Source organism: Lithobates pipiens, unplaced genomic scaffold (genome assembly GCF_037356315.1).
Source record: "Lithobates pipiens isolate NorthernLeopardFrog02 unplaced genomic scaffold, aLitPip1_a1.2 Scaffold_13, whole genome shotgun sequence".
Taxonomy (NCBI): Eukaryota; Metazoa; Chordata; class Amphibia; order Anura; family Ranidae; genus Lithobates; species Lithobates pipiens.
Genome location: NW_027507718.1, coordinates 181,739,899 through 181,758,921, shown reverse-complemented (window position 1 = coordinate 181,758,921; position 19,023 = coordinate 181,739,899).

Here is a 19,023-nt window from a genome sequence, read left to right as displayed (position 1 = left end):
TGATACTGAACCTGATACCTCCTATTTTTAAGTTGAGGTGTAGTTACTTTAGTTAAATGTGTCTCCTGCAGGCAGGCCAGTGTGGAACCATATCTCTCCAGCGTAGAGAATACTGCCGCTCTTTTAACTGGGCTACCCAGGCCTCTGACATTCCAGGAGGCCATATTAAGTATTTTATCCTGCATTACACGACATAAACAAAATAACAAAATTTGTGAAAAATGTCAAAAGTGAAAACACATGAGTTGCCAACAGAGAGCCCCTATAATATTTCATTCCTCTTGTGCTCACTCCCCCTTCACTTAAGGTGAAAATTCTTACAACGTACCTTATTATTTTTGTAATGAGTCCCGTGACTTCCCTTTGAGTTGATATTTGTGTGTAAGCTATGTTACCTTCAACTGTAACTCTCTTGTGGTTTTCCAATCTTTCTTGAACCTTTTTTACCCCCCACCCCTAACCCGTCCACCCCCTCTTACCCACCACCTACCTAGGTGTTCCCCTAGGGGATTACACGTGACCTTTACACACTCGTCCCTTCCATCCCTCTCCTCCTCCAACTTCCTACTCTCATACCACCTTACCTCCATACAGGGATGGATAAAAATAAAAACAAAAACAACAAAAAAGAAAAAATAATAATTATCCTCTTCCCCTATCACACTATCCATCCTAAATTCAAACCTCATTTAAACCTTCCCCGGCTCTCCCCCCGTGTATCAATATCTCAAACCCCCGAACCCCCCCCTCCCACCCCCCCCCCACCATCCCCCTGATACATCTACAATAGCCCCTTATTTGTTTCCAGCCATAAGATTGCTTCCGCTGGAGAGTCAAATAACTGGGTGCCACCAAGTGCTATTATTCTCAACCGTGCTGGGTATAAGAGTGCATATGTAATCTTGTGTGTCCGTAAAGTGCGTTTAATTTCCAAAATTTCAGCTCTTTGCCTCTGCAGTTCCGGTGAATAATCTGGGTACAGAGAGATCCTTGCTCCATTATATATAATGTTGCCCACCTCTCTTGCCTTACGCATCAAAGTCACCTTGTCGTTATAATTAAAGAATTTCAGGATCATTGGTCTGGGACGCCCCCCAGGGGGAGGAGCTTTGAAGGGGACTCGATGGGCCCATTCTATTGAGAAAAAAGATGAAAAACTCTCTCTTCCAAACAGTTCAATAAACCAAGATTCTAAAAACTTTATCTGATCGGGACCCTCACATCTCTCGGGTAGTCCCAGCAGCCTGATGTTATCCCTCCGAAGCCTATTTTCTATTTCGTCCATTCTGACATTTTGATTACACAATTGCTTTTGCATGCTGTTGACCTCATCTCTCAGTGGGTGTAGATCATCTTCTATTTGGCTTACTCTTGTCTCCAATACTACCATTCTTTCCCCTGTCCTCTGCATGTCCTGCCTAATCAGTAGTAATTCCTCCTGCATACTTTTGAAGAGTTCTCCCAGCGAGGATTTACATGCGTTTACAGCTTGAAGAACATCCCTTAATGTGGGATCTTCCTCCACCGGGGGACTACTCCTGATAGCAACTTCACTTTCACTCTGAGTCGCCCCTTGACGCCTACTTGCGCTCTTTTGACCTGATGCAGCGGCCATGATTGAGCCTGTGTAACCTTGACTCTTTCTGTCCGCCAACCCCCCCTGGTGTGGTTTTACTTGCGATGACTGCGTCTGTTGTAACATCTGTGTCAACTGTTCCCCCTTCGTCGGGGACTGGCCTGGGGTGCGAGCATACCGTTCTAACTTAGTTGCGGCGGCTTGTGCTGCCTGGGTGTTCTTTTCCTTAGAGGAGCGGAGCTGTTGTACCCCCCCGTTTTCCTGTGTTACCTGCTCCTCTCCTCGCCGTCTTGACATCTTTCTAAAAGTCGCTGTAGATATGGGCAGGCGGTATCAGCAGGTCACACAGATACACGGGGCTGGTAGTTATAAACCGAGAGGTGGGAAGAGAAAAAAGAAGGGGGGGCGGAGGGGGAGAAAGTTCTTATACTGGGTACGTTGAGTATATGTGGACAAGTCAGCTTTCCATTATCTTTCCATCAGTAAAAACACCCCACAACGCTAATATCTTATTGCAAAAGGAGGAAAAAATAATAATCACTGACACTCCTGGGGTCTCTATTATGTGGAAGAGCAAACAAAGCTTTTGAATTCACAGTCCTCAGTCCAAGTGCCCCTTTGTCGATGTTTAGAAACGTGGGCCTGTTTATACAGTCTGTTCAGAAGATTTAGTTTTTTTCTTTTCTTTTTTTTTCTTTTTTTTTCTTCTAGCACATCATTGCAATCCAACACTTCTCACATAGACCTTATGATATTATGCTGCCATGCCTAAAGTGGGAGTGCTAGGCAATATTTATAATACAATCAAAATAGTTACTCCGCCACGTTAATTCTCTCCAAAAAAAACAAAAAGGGCACTAACACTCCTGAGTTCCTTGTTTATACAGGGGTGAAAATTTTGAAGTTCACAGTCCTCAGTCCTGTGTGGCACCACGTTACTGCACTTCAACCTCCCAACAGTCCCTTCTCATACCTCGTGCCTCATGCCTCAGGAGCGTCCTTAAGCATCTGAGGTCCTGCCAGATGCTTTCCTCGCAGGAGAGAGTCTCCTTTCCCAGCCTCTCCCCTCCTTCTTCCCCGGAGGCGCTGTTCAGGGCCGTGCAGCGCTCGCTATTCATCCACGCCGGGACCCGCTGTCACCCATCTGCCTCTCACCTCTTCCGGGTGCTTCGGCGGGACTTGGCGGTGTTCGGCAGTTTCCGGAGCTTTCCGTCGCTCCTCGGCCCTTCCCGGCGTCCTTCAGCTTTCCCCAGCTAGCGTACATCAGAGCAGCAATAAACACGGGGTGGGAGTCTGCCGGCGAGCCGCTCACATCACAGACCTCTCCTCGCTCACCTCACCCAGACACACCTGTCACATCCGGTCACTCCCCCATATTTCTCTTTTTTAATAGAGCTTGCAGTCAGTGGTAGGAGATTGTGCGTGCTGTCTGCGTGCTCTGAACCCAGTATACACCGCTATATCCACCTATATAGATAACTATCTTGCTCGTTTTAAATAGAGCTTGCAGTCAGTGGTAGGAGATTGTGCGTGCTGTCTGCGTGCTCTGAACCCAGTATACACCGCTATATCCACCTATATAGCTAACCATCTTGCTTGTTTTAAATAGAGCTTGCAGTCAGTGGTAGGAGATTGTGCGTGCTGTCTGCGTGCTCTGAACCCAGTATACACCGCTATATCCATCTATATAGCTAGCTATCTTGCTCGTTTTAAATAGAGTTTGCAGTCAGTGGTAGGAGATTGTGCGTGCTGTCTGCGTGCTCTGAACCCAGTATACACCGCTATATCCACCTATATAGCTAACTATCTTGCTCATTTAAATAGAGCTTGCAGTCAGTGGTAGGAGATTGTGCATGCTGTCTGCGTGCTCTGAACCCAGTATACACCGCTATATCCACCTATATAGCTAACTATCTTGCTAGTTTTAAATAGATAGATATATAGATATATATATATTAGATAGATAAATAGATAGAAATTGTTTTAAACAGGCTCATTCCTGCACTAAAACTAGAGTATATGGGAGAGGTTGCAGTGTCGTGGCACCAGCACCAGTGCCAGCAGCCCAATTTTTCAGCCCCTGTTTAACAGGGACATGTAATTACAATTCTTGATATAATATTTCACAGGAGGGCCCGTTCCTGTGCCCACCCAGAGTAACTGTGAGGACTTATAGTGTTGTGGCATCAGCACCACAACCACCAAAGGTAAATTTTTCTACCACTGTTCAACAATGGCATGTAATTACAATTCTTGATATAATCGTTCACAGCAGGGCGCTCCAGCGCCTACCAAGAGTCACTTTCAGGGCTTACAATGTTGTGGCAAAACCAACACCTTGTTCTGCCATTTCTGCAGAGCATATAGAGCAGGCCCCTACTTTCAAACATCCAACTTACAAACATCTCCTACTTGCAAACGGAAGGAGACAACAGCAAGTGAGATGAAAAAAGACGGACGGCAAAACAAATTATACAGGGGTGATAACCCTTCCCCATGTTTTCCAAAAAGCTTAAAAATAGTTTTTTTGACTGGAGCTACACTTTAAAAATGTACTAGTTGAAAATTACAAACAGATTCTACTTAACACAACAAATCTACACAGTCCCTGTCTTGTTTGCACCGCCTGTATACTGCTGTTCTGAGTATATAGGGCCTGGGGGCCACACGTATTTCCTTTTTCTAATATGGGTACGGGGTTCCCCTTAATATCCGTACAAGACCCAAAGGGGCTGGTAATGGGCAGGGAGGGCTACCCATGCCATTTTACTCAATGATTTTCAACCATATTGCAGGAACCAGATATAACATTAAAACCGCAAGCAGTTTTAAATGATGTTATTTCCGTTAAATGTCATTTTGTGCAGGGACTGTTCTAAACACGGGAAACACGCGGCAGTTAACCGATGTCCCCTGGGGCAGAAGCCAGGTCCCCAAACCCTTTTTAGGACAGTATCTTGCATATTAGCCGTTAAAATTAGCACTTTTAATTTCGAACGTTCGAGTCCCATAAACTTCAATGGGGTTCTAACGTTCGTGCGAATTTGGGGTCCGTTCGAAAGTTCTGGTGCGAACCGAACCGGGGGGTGTTCGGCTCATCCCTAATTGCTACACAGTGTTACAGGTGACCTATCTCGAGGCCGGCGGAATAGAGCAAGGGTCATGTTGGCATGAAGTGCTTTCCTTAAAATGAATCAAAACAAATAGAAGTGTTTTATTCTTCAGGTATTTATATTTCTAACATAAGAAGCATACCTAATACTTGTGGGTTGCTCTTATTGCGATAGGAAGAATCAATAGTTCAACATTTTTAATTGTCAATTAAATTCATAGGAAAAATGCACAGGCTGAGACTGAGACTACAAATGCCATTAGTATGTGGCACAATTACAACCACCACTTTTTATCAACTAGTACTCTCTTTCTCTAATGCCCCGTACACACGATCGGCCTTTCCGCCAACAAAAACATGGATTTTTGTTTGAAGGTTGTTGGCTCAAACTTGTCTTGCATACACACGGTCACAAAAATGTTGGCCAACAATTCTGAACGTGAGAACGTAGTGGCGTACAACACATACAACAAGCCGATAAAAAGGAAGTTCAATAGTCAGTGCGCCACCTTTGGGCTCCTTCTACTAATATTGTGTTTATCTCGTGTTGGTAGAAGTTTGGTGAGAGACCATTCAAGCTTTTCAACCTCGTGCTTTTCAGTTCATTTCTGCTTTTCAGTTTTTGCTTATCGGTTCGTATCTGTTCTTCAGTGCGTGTTGTCAGTTCATCCCTGTCTTTCAGTGTGTTCTATTTATAGTTCGCTTCTTATTTTCAGTGCGTTCTTGTCCACTCGTTTCTGATTTTCAGCTCGTTCTTCTCAGGTCCTTTCTGATTTTCAGTGCGTTCTGTCTGTTCTTTCGTTCGTTTTCTAGCCATGTTGTGGTTAGGTACTCATCATAGAGTGTTGGAGTTCTTGCTTTGTCCCAAGTCCAGTCCATGAACAGGGGGAGGAGGAGTTCTTGGACCAAGAATTGGTTACTTAATCATGACCAATTCTCTCATATGCCTTTCTTGCGGGAGCTCCAGGAGAATAATCCTGAAGAATTTAGGAACTATCTCCGGATGACAGACCCTGTCCTTCACCGTCTGTTGGCTTTGCTGTCCCCCTATCTCTGTGAGTGGAGAATGGAGAATCGTTAGCGCCAATCATTCACACGAAGGTACAATTGTAACTTGAGGCATCAGTGGTTAATGGCCTATACTGCTTATAGATAGAGGCCTATACTGGGACAAGATTAGGAGAGTTTAGCCTGACATTAGGGTTTTTCTTGTGTTGTGTCTTGCAGAGAAAATGGTGGATAAATTCACTGACCCTGACTTCCTGCCCAGCTTCATAGATAAGTACAGGTAGCTGCCATGTCTCTGGAGGGAGTCCAATGCAGGGACTATTCGAACAAGAAAAAGAGGAAGGCAGCGCTGGATCAACTGTTGGAATTGGTGAAGCCGGTGCATACCACGGCAAACATCAAACAACTTCAACTATTCAACTATTTGAAGGCCAAAATTGGTAGCCTGAGGAGCACATATAATAGGGAGTGCAGGAAGGTCCAGGATTCCCTGCGATCCAGAGCAACAGCTGATGACGTATATGTCCCCAGGCTGTGGTGCTACGGCAGACTGCGTTTTTTGACCGACCAGACAGAACCCAGGCCATCACTAGTAACACTTCCTGCAACACTTCCTTCCACATCATCTGAGGCTCCTGAAGTCCAACCTGGGCCTTCCTCCCAGGAAGAAGATGTGGGCCTTACACCCAGGAAGAAGATATGGAGGAGCCCAGCTTGACCCAGGTATAGAATTGTTGAACATATTTCTTGTCAAAAAATTGAAAGATGTTAACTAGATCACTAATTTCAAATTTAACAAAGTGGTTTACATATCAATAGACAGTAGTAGCCGAAAATTATTGGGACAAGAATGAAAAATGCTTGGGTCAGAATGATAGTCTTTTTTATTTGTTAACATTCAATTTGTAACAGTCATGAGCTCAAAATTGTGTGTGATTGATGACCAAAAACCTAAAACTATGTACCATTTTCATACACAGGAAAGTCTCAGCCAGGAAGAGGCCATGGCAAGCGGCCTGACGGAATCGCAGGTTCCTCTCCTCCGCCCTCCAACCAAAAGGACCAGGAAGGCAAGGAATCTTGAGGAGTCCGTGGCTGTTTTCCTCAAACAGGCTACTGTGGCACTTATCATGACCCCTGGTGTCCATGAGGCATTTGGACTTGTCACTGCAAGAAAACTAGAAAACATGGAGGAGGGCCAACGCATCTGTGAAGAACTAATTTTGAAGGACCTAAGCAAGGGGAAGAGGGGCAAACTTACAACTCAAACCTACCTGTGTGAGTTGGACCATACTACTCCACCACCTCCAGCAACACCACCAACACCAAAGCCACCCAACCCACCCACAGCAGCATGGAAGGAAGCGTGGAAGCAAGTGTTGAGAGTAATAGCCTGGGTTTGGTGTGGTCTGGCAAAAACACAGGCTGTTGTAAGACCACAGCCATGTGACATATATGTCATCTGCTGCTGCTCCCGATATCTCGGAGTCCTGTACCATATTGTGCTCTCTATTAAATGGACTCCCCAGGTTACCAATTTTGACAGTCAAATAATTAACTGTTTTTCCAGCATTCCCTTCCTCTTTATTTTGTTATGACTCTTGTCCTTTGACAAATACTTGGCTATGTGTTTTACTTCAAAAAGGACAGTTTGTTTGTGAGTAGGCAGGCACATTTAAAAAAATACAATGTCACAAGGGACATCAACATAGTTTTATCTTTGAGGTTAAAAAATACAAAATAATAATGGTGTGGTAACTTGACACACAAAACGAAAAAAAAAATTAGAGATCACTAGAAAAAATATATATATATTATTCTGGAGATCACGAGGAAAAAAAAAAAGATTATTCTGGAGATCATGAGAAAAAAAAACAACAAAAACAAATATTATTCAGGAGATCACGAGAAATAACAAAAAATAAGTTTGTCAGAACTCTGTGAGTATCAGCAGCAAAGCAGAGAATGCGCCGCATTGAGAGATTTCATAATTTGCTGCGTGACGAAAGTGATATCTCCAATTACGAACACTAGTTTTACAAGACCGAGCGCTTCCAGCTCGCACTTGATTCTGAGCATGCCTGAACTTTTGTTGCGCGGACTTGTGTACACAAGATCAGGCAGGGAACAGATCGGCCTCTAACAAGGGAGTTCTAGCCTGACACTGGTCTCACGTTTTGATTTGATAGGAATAAGTTACAAAGGAATAACAGCCTGCATACCTATCTCTGAGAGTTAAGGCTACATTTATATAAAAATTTAAGAGTGCTCTTACAATGATTCACTTCTGACTATTCTCTTTATGATTTAAATGTTATTTTTAGGTATTAGGCTAAGACAGGGTACTCTGGTATCCTCCCACCCTCCAAACATATGCTTGTAGGTTAATTGGCTCCTGTCTAAATTGGTCCTATTATATGCAGACAGGAGTTGGCTATTATGCTTGCCATTCAGGGACAGTGTACACAATATTATTGTGGGTTTGTCTCCCTCTAGTGTTGGCTTGGACTCCCTGTGTCATTTCCTTCTAGACAAAACTTAAAGCAGAGCAAAGCATCGTGGGATGCGTAGTTCTGAATGCTGAAGTTTTAATTCCAGCACTACTTGCCTGAACTACCACTACCAGAATGCTGAGAAGAGGAGAACAAAATACTGGGAGAGGATATAAAAAGAAGGGTTGCGGCCTAGATCGCTCTCTTGGGACGCTGGCTTGGATCTGCCAGGAGGAACTCTGTGTCAGTGTGAGCTGCTGCCGAATATTGGCCTACACAGCGGGGAGTCATATAGCTGCATCCAGAGGGACCTATGCGGACGGCATCACTTCTCACCTACAGCGGACCAGAGACTGTTCCAGATCCTCCAGCTTCACACTTTTCTTATATGGCTGGAATATTATTTTATCCAATAAGATTGCTGGTGGTAAAGATGTGACCAGGATACAGATGTCTGCATACAGTGTTCGTTAGAGTATGTGAACTAACTTCCAGTGGTACCACTAGTACCAGAAATCAGGGTTGAATAAGGGATGTTTATATGCAATGTCTTAACAGAATCTAAATGGGCAAATGCCTGCTCACCACACCGGTTACAGAAGCTGCTGACAGCGAAGCAGGTGATGATGAAGACTCTTTCAGGAACTCTCTCTGAATTCTGGCTCTGGGAATGGCATCTGACCCCATCACATTACGCTGCGGCCTACCTGGATCTAAAGTGCAGGGGTTGTCTTTGGGAAATAGACGTATGAGTGCTGCCAGCATTGCTGCAGTGGTTGAAGGGTTGGGGGGTCAGCATGTCAGTGCTCAGACCATATGCTGCAAACTGCATCAAAATGGTCTGCATGGCTGTCATCCTAGAAGGAAGCCTCTTCTAAAGATGATCTACAAGATGACCCACAAACAGTTTGCTGAAGACAAGCAGACTAAGGACATGGATTACTGGAACCATGTCCTCTGGTCTGATGAGACCAAGATTAACTTATTTGGTTCAGATGGAGTCAAGAGTGTGTGGCAGCAACCAGGTGAGGCATGCAAAGACAAGTGTGTCTTGCCTACAGTCAAGCATGGTGGTGGGAGTGTTATGGTCTGGGGCTGCATGAGTGCTGCCGGCACTGGGGAGCTACAGTTCATTGAGGGAACCATGAATGCCAACATGTACTATGACATACTGAAGCCGAGTAAGATCCCTCCCTTCCGAGACTGGGCCACGGGACAGTATTCCAACATAACGACCTCAAACACACCTCCAAGATGACCACTGCCTTGCTAAAGAAGCTGGGGGTAAAGGTGATGGACTGGCCAAGCATGTTTTCAGACATAAACCCTATTGAGCATCTGTGGGGCATCCTCAAACGGAAGGTGGAGGAGCACAAGGTCTCTAACATCCACCAGCTCTGTGATGTCATCATGGAGGAGTGGAAGAGGACTCCAGTGGCAACCTGTGAAGCTCTGGTGAACTCCATGCCCAAGAGGGTTAAGGCAGTGCTGGAAAATAATGGTTTACACGCAAAATATTGACACTTTGGGCCCAATTTGGACATTTTCACTTTTGATATACTCACTTTTGTTGCCAGCGGTTTAGACATTAACCGGTTCCCGACCAGCGCACGACGATGTACGTCGACAGAATGGCACGGGCAGGCATATTGGCGTACAGGTACGTCCAATCTTCAATGCCGCCCTGCCCTCGGGAGCGGGCCGCCGAGACCCCCGTGAGTCCTGTCACGGGACCCACGGACTCGATCGCCGCGGGCATACCCGCGATCGTCTCACGGGACGGCTGAATGGAGGAAATGCCTTGTAAACAGCATTTCTCCATTCTGCCTAGCAACTAGTGACGCTGATCTCTGCTCCATGTGATTGGAGCAGAGATCAGTGTTCACTAAATGAAAGCCCAACCCCCCCACAGTTAGTAACACACCCCTAGGAACACTTAACCCCTACACTGCCACCCACTGGTTAACCCCTTCACTGCCAGTGCCATTTACACAGGAATCACTGCATTTATATAGCAGTGATTACTGTATAAATGACAATGGTCCCAAAAATGTTTCAAAAATGTCCGATGGGTCCCCCACAATGTCGCAGTCACAATAAAAATCGCCGATCGCCGCCATTACTAGTAAAAAAAAAATAATAAAAAATTATTACTAAAAATGCTATAAAACTATCCCTATTTTGTAAACGCTATAACTTTTGCGCAAACCAATCAATAATCGCTTATTGCGATTTTTTTTACCAAAAATATGTAGAAGAATACGTATCGGCCTAAACTGAGGGAAAAAAATGTTTTTTTATATATTTTTGGGGGATATTTATTATAACAAAAAGTAAAAAATAATGCTTTTTTTCCAAAATTGTCGCTCTATTTTTGTTTATAGCGCAAAAAATAAAAACCGCAGAGGTGATCAAATACCACCAAAAGAAAGCTCTATTTGTGGGAAAAAAAGGACGTCAATTTTGTTTGGGAGCCACGTCGCACGACTGCGCAATTTTCAGTTAAAGCGACGCCGAATCGCAAAAAGTGGTCTGGTCTTTGACCAGCAAAATGGTCCGGTCTGTATGTGGATAATGGCTGTGTGTTGTGTTATTTTGAGGAAACAGAAAATTGACACTGTTATACAAGCTGTACACTCACTACTTTACATTGTAGTAAAGTGTCATTTCTTCCGTGTTGTCACATAAAAAGATATAATAAAATATTTATATATACACTAAACTGCCTGCACACCACTAACTAACCTGCCTAATCTTGCTCAAGTTCTCTGTCTCTTCCACGTATCACACTTCATATGGCCACCGTGTAAGCAGCCTTATATAGTATAGGGATTTCTCCCACTGATACCAATGATGGGCCACTATTGCTTCCACTGATACCATTGATGGTATTCCTCCTCCTGCTGACCACAGGAGCTATAACATTTTTTTTAAACTCGCACTGACCACCAATCTTGAGACATTTTATACTCCCACTGGCCACAGTCTGGACCCCCTATAGTCTGAAAGACAGTAAACTAGCCCTTTGTTTAGAAAGTTTGGAGACCTCTGCTTTAGACTATAGGTTTGAATAATGACTTGTCTAATCCACCTAACAATAGCGGAGCAAGAAGCAGGATACCAGAACCATCAGGTAATTAAGAAGTTGCTAAAAAGAGGCTGTATTAGAGTGGTAAACTCTCACAGCGCTTACCAGATGAAGACAATGGAGAGAAATGTACCTGGAATGTTTTGGAACAGGACAGTGTCCTGGAAAATGAAAGGAGGAAAACACCTCAAGGAGAAAAGAGGCTCTAGGTCTCAGGGCAACCCTTTTCACCAGGAAGGTCTCTTTACAGGAAAAGGCTGATAACTCAGAGCCCCTTTACGCAGAGGTGATAGCAACAAAGAAAGCACCCTTGCAAGTTAAGGTCAGATATGGGAATAATTGTTTAGAGGGGTGTTTTCTGAAAGTACAAAAAATTAGGTCAAGGCCTCACAGAGTCACAGACGAATGCACAGGAGAACAAGTGAGTGTAACATTCTGTACAAAGGCTCCAACTAAAGAATGAGAGGCCAATGATCTCGGAAACAGAATGACTATGGCTGAGATTAACCCCTTGATGGTACTCAAGGCCAGATGCTAATCCAGACCAGACTGGGGCAGGGTGACTAAGGCCAATAGGCCCCCATCCCTTAGGACCTGAGCTTCAACAGCCATACAGTTAAAACCAGCTACAGAAAAGCAGGATAGGGCTGGCCCTTAGGGCAGAGGGTTGGACAATCTGAAAGTCTGCCAGGAGTCTGATTATGTGCAAACACATCCTCTTGGACCAGTTTGGGAGATGGGAATCATTAAATGCTCTCCTTCTCAATCCTGCAGAGCAGACAGGAGAGAAGATTGAGAGGGGAAAAGGCACAGACCAGGTGGAACAGATCCCACAGAGTTACCAGAGTATCCACCTCAGAAATCTGGATGGCAGAAGATCCATGTCTAACATCCGCAGCAATGAGCTTGGAACACATCCAGGTGGAAAGCCCATTCCCCCAGATTCAGACATGACGACCAAGAAATTCTGCCTACCATTTTTCCCATGCCTGGTTAGTGGACTGAGAACATGGCTGAAATGAGCAGTTTTGCCCAAGAGAGGATCAAGTCCACTTCTCTTTGAGTAGTGCAATTTCCATAAAATGGCAGCCGCTCAAGGCATTACTTGCTTGAGAGTTTCGCTAACCAGCGTTTGAACCTTCGCATATGAATGGAGAAAAGGCTTATCCTGGAAATCTGGCAAAGTGGATCCACCAAGACATACTCGCAGTAGCGTAATGCCACATGTAAAAGCACCAGTTGGTGGTGAATGGAGTAATCTGTTAAAATGGAGCTATTATCTAGTGCAGTGGTCCTCAACCCTGTCCTTAAGTGCCCCTAACAGGCCATTTTTTGTGAATTTCTCTTAGTTAAAATAGCTGTCCAAAATACCAAGCTATTGACTCTGATTTAAAGCATCTGTGCAAGATAAAGGAAAACCTGCAAACATGGCCTGTTGGCGGTACCTGAGGACAGGGTTGAGAAACACTGATCTAGTGCACACAGCTAAGGTCTGACATATGACCATTGAGAAAACCCGGAGGTTGCATGGAGGGGACCCCAAAGAAAATAGGGACTTTAAGAGAGCCTCTGACCTTATGTCCTTGAACTCAGGATTATTATTTTACAAGGACTGGCCTCTGGTGACATCAAAAGATGGCTGAGTCTACCACAGGGATTGTCCATTTCTGCAGGATCCCCTCCTCAATATGACATTGCTGTTAAAAACATTTTGTAGGAGCAAAGAACTTTTCAGGGTAAGGCCAGTCACTGAACAAGACAGGCTAAAAGCATGAGTGGACTGGAAGGGTCTTGGACAATTTTAGGGAAACCATGCTAGAGACTTTTTGGTGTGCAGACGTAATACTACATCACAAAAGGTAGCAATGGTATCTATAAGCTTGGATGAAATATGCATCCTCCATTTCATCACCTCATTTGATCCTAGGCTTCAGAAGAAGGGAGGGCAGGGCTGCTGTTAGAAATCATGGGGCCCCATACAGACTCCCTGACAGGGCCCCCCATCAGAGTGCCCGCCAATTATTAGTGGTTGAGGCTTTCCCCATTCCAAATGCATAAAAGAGGTGGTTGTGGCACAGAAAACAGCTTCACCACTTATGGCAGGATAGCTCAGGTGCATTCAGACTAGGATCCAAACACACCTGAGCTCATCCCTGCTAAGAAGAATGCTGCAGCTGACTTTAAGGCCTAATAGAAGATAGATGCACAGGCAAAACAGGATTTTTATAACAGCTTACCTGTAAAATCTTTTTCTTTGATGTACATCAGGGGACACAGAGCCATAGTACTTACTATGTGGGTTATAGGGCCACTGATAGGTGATGGACACTGGCACGCTCCAAGGCAAGAAGTGTACTCCCTATATAACCCCTCCCACTACAGGGAGTCCTCAGTTTTGTAGCCAAGCAATACAAGTGTATACCAAGAAGGGAGGGACCACTGTGTCCCCTGATGTACATCAAAGAAAAGGATTTTACCGGTAAGCTGTTATAAAAATCCTGTTTTCTTTTCTTACATCAGGGCCATAGTACTTACTATGTAGGATGCCCCATAGCAATGGCAACTGAAGGGAGGGAGACACAACAAAAAAGTAGGGCAAAAAGGAGGCCAGAGGACCCAAAGGCAATATCCTCATGACGTTTAATATCGATTTGATAAAATCTGATAAACGTATGAACCCAAAACCAAGTCGTGGCCTTACAGATCTGAGTCACAGAGGCCTGATGATGTACCACCCAAGAGGCACTAATCGCTCTGGATGAGTATGCTCTAACATTAGAAGGAAGAATTTTCTTTTTTAAGCTGAAGCTTGAACAATCACTTGATGAATCCATTTGGAAAATAGTGGATTTTGACGCGGCCTGCCCTCTGGCAGTACAAACAAAACGTGTTTTGGGAACCTGAGTGGTCGCCTTTAAATAGACTCTGATCGCTCTTACTACATCAAGGGAATGTAGTGCCTTCTCTTCCCTAAATTGAGGTTCTGGGAAGAAAGAAGGAAGAATAATATCTTGGTTTAAATGAAAACCTGTTACCACTTTTGGTAGGAATTCAGGATCAGGACATAAAACCACCTTATCCTTATGCATGGTCAAATATGGCTCTTTACAAGACAGAGCCGCTACTAGTTCCGATACTCTTCTAGCAGAAGAAATGGCAACCAGAAAGATTATCTTTCTTGTCAAAAGAACCAAGGGAATTTCTCATAAAGGCTCAAACGGCTGATTCAGCAAAGCCGATAAGACCAAATTTAAATCCCAAAGATTTAGAGGTGCCTTGATAGGGGGATCAATCCGCGTTACCCCCTGAATAAGCTACGCACCAATATTGGGAAGCAAGAGGCCATTGAAAAAACACTGACAAAAGGCCGAGATCTGGCCCTTGATAGAAGTCAAGGCCAGCTTCATTTCAGATCCCATTTGCAGGAAATCAGGGATCCTGCCTATTATATACTTCCTGGGGTGCCAACCCCTGGATCCAGATCGAGAAACATATGCCTTCCAGACTCTATAGTAAATTATTCTGGAAGCCGGATTCCTGGCATTAATCAAAGTAGACACCACCGAAGGAGATCACCCACAATCCTTTATAAAGTGGGATTCAACAGTCAAACCTGTTAAATTTTTCGTCCATAAGGTAGGATGGAATACTGGACCTTGTACGAGAAGGACTGGCTAAAATGGCAGAGTCCAAAGGACGCCTACTGCCATCTTGATGATCTCAGTAAATCAAGATCTTCTGGGACCCGCTGGGGTCACCAGAATCACCTCCTTTCGTTCCTCGTTGATCCTGCGGAGAAGGCGCGGAAGTAGTAGAACTGGAGGAAACACATAGATCAGTAAAAAACTGATCCCATGGGAAGACTAATACGTCTGTTCCGCCTGTTAGCGGATCCCTTGTTCACGACCCAAAGTTGTCGACTTTGTTGTTGAATCTGGATGCGAATAGGTCCATGTCCGGAATACCCCCTCTCTGACATGTCGGTAGGAAAATGTTGTGGTGAAGAGACCATTCTCCCGGAAATAATTGTTGGCAACTCAAGTAGTCCGCCTGCCAATTCCCTATTCCTGGAATGAAAATTGCCGATAGGCAAGGAATGTTGTGTTCTGCCCAAGCTAGAACATTATTCACCTCTTTTTTGGGCTGCACGACTTCTCATGCCCCCCTGGTGATTGATGTAAGCCACAGCCGTGGCTTTGTTGGACTGAATCATGACAGGACTGTCCCATAGTTTCACTGTCCAAGATTCTAGTGCCAGATGCACTGCCCGAATCTTCCAAAATGTTGATAGGCAAGGTCCTCTAACCTGGACCATCTCCCCTGGACAGAATCTTCTTCCAGGGCTGCTCCCCAGCCTAGAAGGCTGGCATCTGTTGTTAACACTTTCCAGGATACAGGTAGAAAAGATTTTCCCTTTTGCTGGATAACAACCACCAATTTAGGCTCTGACTTACGTCGGGAGCCAAGCGTATTTGGAAAAACCAAGGCCTGAATCTTTTTATTCCAGACCGACAAGATGGTGTTTTGAAACAGTCTTGAGTGAAAACTGCACGTAAGGGACGGCCTCAAAGGAGGCCACCATTTCCCCTAACAATCTAATGCACAGCTGAATGGAAGGATTTTTCTTTGTTTTGATAAGTTGAATTAGTCCTACAATGGAACTGATTCTTGTCTGTGGTAAGAATACCTTCTTCTGTACAGTATCTATAACCAGCCCCAAGTACTGTAATCTCCTTGATGATTTTAAGGAGGATTTTTCTAGGTTGCGTATCCAACCCAGAGATTCCAGGCAGTTTACAGCTGTGATCAGACTCTGGTTTAGATCTGAGACTGAATGATCTATTAAAGGTAGATCGTCTAAATAGGCTAGGACTGTTATGCCTTGAGCCCTTAATCTGGCTAAAGGAGGTGCCAGAATCTTTCAGAACAACCGTGGTGCTATGGCTACACCGAATGGCAGGGCCACAACTGAAAATTATGATTTTATATTTCAAAGCGCAGAAATTTCTGGTGAGCAGGAAATATTGGCACGTGGAGATATGCATCTTTGATATCGATTGAAGCCAAAAACTCCCCTCCTTGCAGGATGGACACAACCGATCGGATTGACTCCATGCGAAAGGATCGGATGTTTAAGATCTACCTGATCCCCCGCCTCCTGCACCTCAATAAGAGGGTCCTGAGCACTAGATGGGAATCTGCTATGTTTAGCCCCACTATGGAGAGATATCATAGCATCAATCTTCTTTCCAAATTACAAATGGTAGAAGAAAAAATCTCTTGTGTGATATATACAGGGACTGAAGTATCTAGCGCAGCTGCAACAACAGTTCCCCCTGACAGCTCAATCTGATCAGCCACATCCCTCTCAGAGGAGGATGACATTCTTTTGGAAATGGATTTAGTTTATTGTGAAACCATTGACCCCTTTAGAACCCTTAGAGGAGTTCCTGGTCCCATTACCACTCATAGCCTGAAGCATAAAGCAGAGGCACTACCAGCAAAAGAATGTACACTGCCAGGCTTTAGTCCAGCGCTATAAGCTGCTATTAATCCTAGCGAAGTGAAGTATAATGTGTCAAAGGGAAATGCCTGTGTCACCAACCTGAAACAAGCCATCCTCCTGCTCTGTCCCTCCACAGCCAGCAGCAGCTACACACATAGAGTGCTTTAACAACTTCCCCCACATGTGGCCGGCATCTGATGCCGTTAGCAACGCCCCCGCATGAATTACGGTCCCCCCTTTCCTTTCAAAGGAAAGTGTTTTCCTGCATGAGCGGCGGTTCAGCAGACATGGCGGGGGGTAAATCCTCCGCTGAAACTGCTTTTGGCATATCAATCCCCCGAAGGGGAAAAAGACCAATATTGGGGGCGCACGGGAACCAGGCCCCCCTTTCTTACCGGAGGATCTGCTTGTGGCCAGAGGAGAGGAGAAATTAAGGCTTCAGCGCTGTTTCCAGCATCAGGTGGTGAGTGCTCAATACAGTGGTGACACATAGGCATGACAGCATTATACATAGAAGGAGAAATTCCTGAGAAAAAGCTCTCTTACCTTTCCTCGCAGCAGGATTATCTGAGATAAACCCAATCTTCACCTTTCACGGTGGGCTCTGAACCATCAGGAAACCTTCAGGAACATTGGAACCTCAGATTACCCACAATCGTGGACCTGCGACAGCACTCTGCCAGTAAAAAACGTTATGGCCTTACTACCAAAAAGTTCTGATTCGAATCTGTTTGGGAACCATGGACCAAATATGTAGGTGCCTCCTGATGACGACTACATGGGGTTCCACAGGGCTGGCAAGATGGGAACATCTCTATTCCTCTTCTTCCCTACTTTCCTACTCTCTTACTTTCGCACTATTCTGTAGCACTCACAGCTTTGAGTAAGCTACAACGAACCCAAGGACCATATATCCTGTGGTCCCTCTTGAAAAATAGCCTGCTTTAGTTCAAGGTTATACTAGTCATTACACCTCGGTCAAGTTAGATGATGTTTCGTTTCCTTTACATGCAAATTTCTTCCCACTATAAGGAACATCGGTAGACTAACCCTGACAGCAAATGTAATACGCTACCATACCACTCTACTAGCCAATGATAGAATGACTTTCATAACCTCTAATGTAACATATTTGATTACCCAATCCTTGAAATATTGTTATATCCTTGTATTGCTCGACGCAATTTTTGTATGTTTATATTGAACATAAAATAAAATATATATAAAAAAAAAGAGCGACCCCTTACCTCTCCTTGAGGAGTCCCCTGCTGTCACTGTCCCCTCCTGCTTTTTTTCCGGAGGCCCCATAGAATGCTGTGTGCTGAGCACACCCAAGCTGAGTTGTATGTGACCACAGTGGCTTGGCTGTGCCCCCTGCTCAAAGGATTTGACTGACAGCAGCTGGAATCTATGGTTCCCATTGCTACCTGTGTTTACTCTGAGCAGGAAGAGTGTGTAGCACTGTTGTACCTGGGACAGTGCTGGATTGTGAGAGGAGCAGGTAAGTGTTTAGGGTTTGGGGGGAAGCAAGTAGTGGGGAGTTTTTTATCTTAATGCATAAAACACAGATTACAAGTAAATAGATATCCAGCATATCAATTGTTAAAACTGCAAACTGCAATAGCCTGTACTTTCCATAGGCAACAATTTAGAAGCCCCTACGAGTTAACAGTTTAATCATGAATAATGGGCAGAGAATTATTGATCTCACTTCAGTGTGCATAGATTTTTTTTGTGCATAGGCACCTCCAATGTGTGCATTTACATTTATACATGTTTGTATGTAGGTGTGGAGGGTTTTTAAGTGCTTGGGTATTACTTTAACACTTTGTACTTTTTTACATTTTTTTTATAATCACGTGTGGGACAAAGTCCTCATTGTGATGCATTTTTTAGTGACATATTTTTTTTAATGAGATATCAGAGGTCTAAAAGACTCCTAATGTCTCAAAAGCCTTCCACTGAAGCTAATGGAGTGCAGGCTGCTTCTGGGTATTAAAACAGGAAGGGGAGGTCAGCAAACAGATGTCTGCTGATCTCCCTCCCTTCTACCTGGCGTTACCTGCTATGGCAATCCTGAGTGGATCCATCGATGGGTGCATGGGGCCCAGTAAACATGGCTGAGAGGTGCGTGCATGTGGTGGTGGTGGTGGTAATGGGGCATGGCAGAACTAATGGGGTTGAGTGGATGTTATAGTGGATTGTTTCCATCTGACAGTCAACTTGTCAGATTCACACAGT